Raw genomic sequence first — 5,822 nt, 5'->3', positions numbered from 1 at the left:
ACCGGGGTTGACCTGTTGTCCCTGCCGGACTTAGAAAATTTTTCTCTGCCGCCTGGGACCGGGGTTGACCTGTTGTCCCTGCCGGACTTAGAAAATTTTTCTCTCCCGCCTGGGACCGGGGTTGACCTGTTGTCCCTGCCGGACTTAGAAATTTTTTCTCTGCCGCCTGGGACCGGGGTTGACCTGTTGTCCCTGCCGGACTTAGAAATTTTTTCTCTGCCGCCTGGGACCGGGGTTGACCTGTTGTCCCTGCCGGACTTAGAAATTTTTTCTCTGCCGCCTGGGACCGGGGTTGACCTGTTGTCCCTGCCGGACTTAGAAATTTTTTCTCTCCAGCCTGGGACCGGGGTTGACCTGTTGTCCCTGCCGGACTTAGAAATTTTTTCTCTCCCGCCCGGTACCGGGGTTGACCTGTTGTCCCTGCCGGACTTAGAAATTTTTTCTCTGCCGCCTGGGACCGGGGTTGACCTGTTGTCCCTGCCGGACTTAGAAAATTTTTCTCTCCCGCCTGGGACCGGGGTTGACCTGTTGTCCCTGCCGGACTTAGAAATTTTTTCTCTGCCGCCTGGGACCGGGGTTGACCTGTTGTCCCTGCCGGACTTAGAAAATTTTTCTCTCCCGCCCGGGACCGGGGTTGACCTGTTGTCCCTGCCGGACTTAGAAATTTTTTCTCTGCCGCCTGGGACCGGGGTTGACCTGTTGTCCCTGCCGGACTTAGAAATTTTTTCTCTCCCGCCCGGTACCGGGGTTGACCTGTTGTCCCTGCCGGACTTAGAAATTTTTTCTCTGCCGCCTGGGACCGGGGTTGACCTGTTGTCCCTGCCGGACTTAGAAAATTTTTCTCTCCCGCTCGGAACCGGGGTTGACCTGTTGTCCCTGCCGGACTTAGAAAATTTTTCTCTCCCGCCTGGGACCGGGGTTGACCTGTTGTCCCTGCCGGACTTGGAGCCCGAGGAGGGGATCGGCCACCAGGTAAACCTCCGCTGAAAGCGGCCACGGTTTACCTGGTGCCCGGGGAGCGAATCGGACACCAGGTCAACCTCAGCTGAAGCGGCCGGGGTTGACCTGCTGTCCCTGCCGGACTTGGAAAATTTTTCTCTCCAGCCTGGGACCGGGGTTGACCTGTTGTCCCTGCCGGACTTAGAAATTTTTTCTCTCCCCGCCTGGGACCGGGGTTGACCTGCTGTCCCTGCCGGACTTGGAGCCCCAGGAGGGGATCGGCCACCAGGTCAACCTCCGCTGAAAGCGGCCACGGTTTACCTGGTGCCCGGGGAGCGAATCGGACACCAGGTCAACCTCTGCTAAAGCGACCGAGGTTGACCTGGTGCCCGGGGAGCGAATCTGACACCAGGTCAACCTCTGCTAAAGCGCCAGAGGTTGACCTGGTGCCCGGGGAGCGAATCGGACACCAGGTCAACCTCTGCTAAAGCGGCCGGGGTTGACCTGCTGTCCCTGCCGGACTTAGAAAATTTTTCTCTCCAGCCTGGGACCGGGGTTGACCTGTTGTCCCTGCCGGACTTAGAAATTTTTTCTCTCCCGCCTGGGACCGGGGTTGACCTGTTGTCCCTGCCGGACTTAGAAAATTTTTCTCTGCCGCCTGGGACCGGGGTTGACCTGTTGTCCCTGCCGGACTTAGAAAATTTTTCTCTCCCGCTCGGAACCGGGGTTGACCTGTTGTCCCTGCCGGACTTAGAAAATTTTTCTCTCCCGCCTGGGACCGGGGTTGACCTGTTGTCCCTGCCGGACTTGGAGCCCCAGGAGGGGATCGGCCACCAGGTCAACCTCCGCTGAAAGCGGCCACGGTTTACCTGGTGCCCGGGGAGCGAATCGGACACCAGGTCAACCTCAGCTGAAGCGGCCGGGGTTGACCTGCTGTCCCTGCCGGACTTGGAGCCCGAGGAGGGGATCGGCCACCAGGTCAACCTCCGCTGAAAGCGGCCACGGTTTACCTGGTGCCCGGGGAGCGAATCGGACACCAGGTCAACCTCTGCTAAAGCGGCCGGGGTTGACCTGCTGTCCGTGCCGGACTTGGAGCCCGAGGAGGGGATCGGCCACCAGGTCAACCTCCGCTGAAAGCGGCCACGGTTTACCTGGTGCCCGGGGAGCGAATCGGACACCAGGTCAACCTCTGCTAAAGCGGCCGGGGTTCACCTGCTGTCCCTGCCGGACTTGGAGCCCGAGGAGGGGATCGGCCACCAGGTCAACCTCCGCTGAAAGCGGCCACGGTTTACCTGGTGCCCGGGGAGCGAATCGGACACCAGGTCAACCTCTGCTAAGGCGCCCGAGGTTGACCTGGTGCCCGGGGAGCGAATCGGACACCAGGTCAACCTCTGCTACGGCGGCCGGGGTTGACCTGCTGTCCCTGCCGGACTTAGAAAATTTTTCTCTCCCCGCCCGGAACCGGGGTTGACCTGTTGTCCCTGCCGGACTTGGAGCCCGAGGAGGGGATCGGCCACCAGGTCAACCTCCGCTGAAAGCGGCCACGGTTTACCTGGTGCCCGGGGAGCGAATCGGACACCAGGTCAACCTCTGCTAAAGCGGCCGGGGTTGACCTGCTGTCCCTGCCGGACTTGGAGCCCGAGGAGGGGATCGGCCACCAGGTCAACCTCCGCTGAAAGCGGCCACGGTTTACCTGGTGCCCGGGGAGCGAATCGGACACCAGGTCAACCTCTGCTAAAGCGGCCGGGGTTGACCTGCTGTCCGTGCCGGACTTGGAGCCCGAGGAGGGGATCGGCCACCAGGTCAACCTCCGCTGAAAGCGGCCACGGTTTACCTGGTGCCCGGGGAGCGAATCGGACACCAGGTCAACCTCTGCTAAAGCGGCCGGGGTTCACCTGCTGTCCCTGCCGGACTTGGAGCCCGAGGAGGGGATCGGCCACCAGGTCAACCTCCGCTGAAAGCGGCCACGGTTTACCTGGTGCCCGGGGAGCGAATCGGACACCAGGTCAACCTCTGCTAAGGCGCCCGAGGTTGACCTGGTGCCCGGGGAGCGAATCGGACACCAGGTCAACCTCTGCTACGGCGGCCGGGGTTGACCTGCTGTCCCTGCCGGACTTAGAAAATTTTTCTCTCCCCGCCCGGAACCGGGGTTGACCTGTTGTCCCTGCCGGACTTGGAGCCCGAGGAGGGGATCGGCCACCAGGTCAACCTCCGCTGAAAGCGGCCACGGTTTACCTGGTGCCCGGGGAGCGAATCGGACACCAGGTCAACCTCTGCTAAAGCGGCCGGGGTTGACCTGCTGTCCCTGCCGGACTTGGAGCCCGAGGAGGGGATCGGCCACCAGGTCAACCTCCGCTGAAAGCGGCCACGGTTTACCTGGTGCCCGGGGAGCGAATCGGACACCAGGTCAACCTCTGCTAAAGCGGCCGGGGTTCACCTGCTGTCCCTGCCGGACTTGGAGCCCGAGGAGGGGATCGGCCACCAGGTCAACCTCCGCTGAAAGCGGCCACGGTTTACCTGGTGCCCGGGGAGCGAATCGGACACCAGGTCAACCTCTGCTAAGGCGCCCGAGGTTGACCTGGTGCCCGGGGAGCGAATCGGACACCAGGTCAACCTCCGCTAAAGCGCCCGAGGTTGACCTGGTGCCCGGGGAGCGAATCGGACACCAGGTCAACCTCTGCTACGGCGGCCGGGGTTGACCTGCTGTCCCTGCCGGACTTGGAAAATTTCTCTCCCCGCCTCGGACCGGGGTTGACCTGCTGTCCCTACCGGACTTAGAACATTTTTCTCTCCCCGCCCCGGCCCGGGGGTTAACCTCGGGGCGCACAGCTTCCCGGGTCTGACGTGCACGTCCTGTCACCTCCCGGGCCCGGCGTCCTCGTCCTCCCTTCCCCTTGGGCCGGCTCGGAGGAAGTTTTCCCTCGGCCCGGCCTCCGGGTTAATTGTTTGGGCCCGGCTGACTGAGGCCAGGCTGCTGACGCTAAAGCCCGGGGAGGCGGGGGCCTACGGCCATACCGGACCGAATGCCCCCGATCTCGTCCGATCTCGGAAGGTAAACCGTCCCGGGCCTGGCTAGTACCTGGATGGGTGACCGCCTGGGAATCCCAGGTGCCGTAGGCAGCTTTTGGCCCCAGCGGGGGTAGAGCGGGGCGTGTGTCTGCCGTGCGGGAGCAGGGAAGCCGTGAGGCCAAGGCGGCGCGACGGTCCTGGGGGGCGCTGAGGCCTTTCCCTCTGCCTGCCTGCGTGTCGGGGGCGGGGGGGCGGGCGAGGAAGCTTAGGCCCTCACCCGGTGCGGTGCGATGGCTTGGGTCGGGTCGGGGAGAGGGAAGAAAGCGTGTGTGGAGCGTTGGTGGGGCAGGTGTGTGTGTGGGAGTGCTGGGTGGGGCAGGCCGTTGAGGCGGTGGCGGTGGTGGTGTTTTTGGTGGGAGTGAGTTGGGGTCAGGTGGGTGTGGGGTCCCGCCCGGGGGGTGGATGGTCTGAGGGTTAAGGCTTGGAACGTGCGTCTTGGGGGACCGTGGGTGGAGGTTGTTGAGAGCGGGGAAGGCCCTGGGTCTCGGTTGTGGACTATTAAGCCCGGTGGAGGGGGACCGTGGGGGGAGGTTGTTGAGAGCGGGGAAGGCCCTGGGTCCCGGTTGTGGACTATTAAGCCCGGTGGAGGGGGACCGTGGGTGGAGGTTGTTGAGAGCGGGGAAGGCCCTGGGTCTCGGTTGTGGACTATTAAGCCCGGTGGAGGGGGACCGTGGGTGGAGGTTGTTGAGAGCGGGGAAGGCCCTGGGTCCCGGTTGTGGACTATTAAGCCCGGTGGAGGGGGACCGTGGGTGGAGGTTGTTGAGAGCGGGGAAGGCCCTGGGTCTCGGTTGTGGACTATTAAGCCCGGTGGAGGGGGACCGTGGGGGGAGGTTGTTGAGAGCGGGGAAGGCCCTGGGTCCCGGTTGTGGACTATTAAGCCCGGTGGAGGGGGACCGTGGGTGGAGGTTGTTGAGAGCGGGGAAGGCCCTGGGTCTCGGTTGTGGACTATTAAGCCCGGTGGAGGGGGACCGTGGGTGGAGGTTGTTGAGAGCGGGGAAGGCCCTGGGTCCCGGTTGTGGACTATTAAGCCCGGTGGAGGGGGACCGTGGGTGGAGGTTGTTGAGAGCGGGGAAGGCCCTGGGACCCGGTTGTGGACTATTAAGCCCGGTGGAGGGGGACCGTGGGTGGAGGTTGTTGAGAGCGGGGAAGGCCCTGGGTCTCGGTTGTGGACTATTAAGCCCGGTGGAGGGGGACCGTGGGTGGAGGTTGTTGAGAGCGGGGAAGGCCCTGGGACCCGGTTGTGGACTATTAAGCCCGGTGGAGGGGGACCGTGGGTGGAGGTTGTTGAGAGCGGGGAAGGCCCTGGGTCCCGGTTGTGGACTATTAAGCCCGGTGGAGGGGGACCGTGGGTGGAGGTTGTTGAGAGCGGGGAAGGCCCTGGGACCCGGTTGTGGACTATTAAGCCCGGTGGAGGGGGACCGTGGGTGGAGGTTGTTGAGAGCGGGGAAGGCCCTGGGTCCCGGTTGTGGACTATTAAGCCCGGTGGAGGGGGACCGTGGGTGGAGGTTGTTGAGAGCGGGGAAGGCCCTGGGTCCCGGTTGTGGACTATTAAGCCCGGTGGAGGGGGACCGTGGGTGGAGGTTGTTGAGAGCGGGGAAGGCCCTGGGACCCGGTTGTGGACTATTAAGCCCGGTGGAGGGGGACCGTGGGTGGAGGTTGTTGAGAGCGGGGAAGGCCCTGGGTCTCGGTTGTGGACTATTAAGCCCGGTGGAGGGGGACCGTGGGTGGAGGTTGTTGAGAGCGGGGAAGGCCCTGGGACCCGGTTGTGGACTATTAAGCCCGGTGGAGGGGGACCGTGGGTGGAGGTTGTTGAG

The 5,822-nt window shown here is 63.6% G+C and overlaps 1 non-coding gene across 1 annotated transcript; it reads left to right on the top strand.

Moving 5' to 3' along the window:
- Nucleotides 1-3,940: 3,940 nt before the first annotated feature.
- Nucleotides 3,941-4,059, top strand: LOC142006733 (5S ribosomal RNA). The gene has a single exon (XR_012643776.1). It is a non-coding gene; the product is annotated as a 5S ribosomal RNA (ribosomal RNA).
- The last annotated feature ends 1,763 nt before the right edge of the window (nt 4,060-5,822 follow it).

The sequence above is a fragment of the Carettochelys insculpta genome, unplaced genomic scaffold, assembly GCF_033958435.1.
Source record: "Carettochelys insculpta isolate YL-2023 unplaced genomic scaffold, ASM3395843v1 scaffold_0119, whole genome shotgun sequence".
NCBI classification, from domain to species: Eukaryota; Metazoa; Chordata; order Testudines; family Carettochelyidae; genus Carettochelys; species Carettochelys insculpta.
Note: the sequence above shows the minus strand (reverse complement) of the source record. Positions and strands in the feature narration are given on the sequence as shown.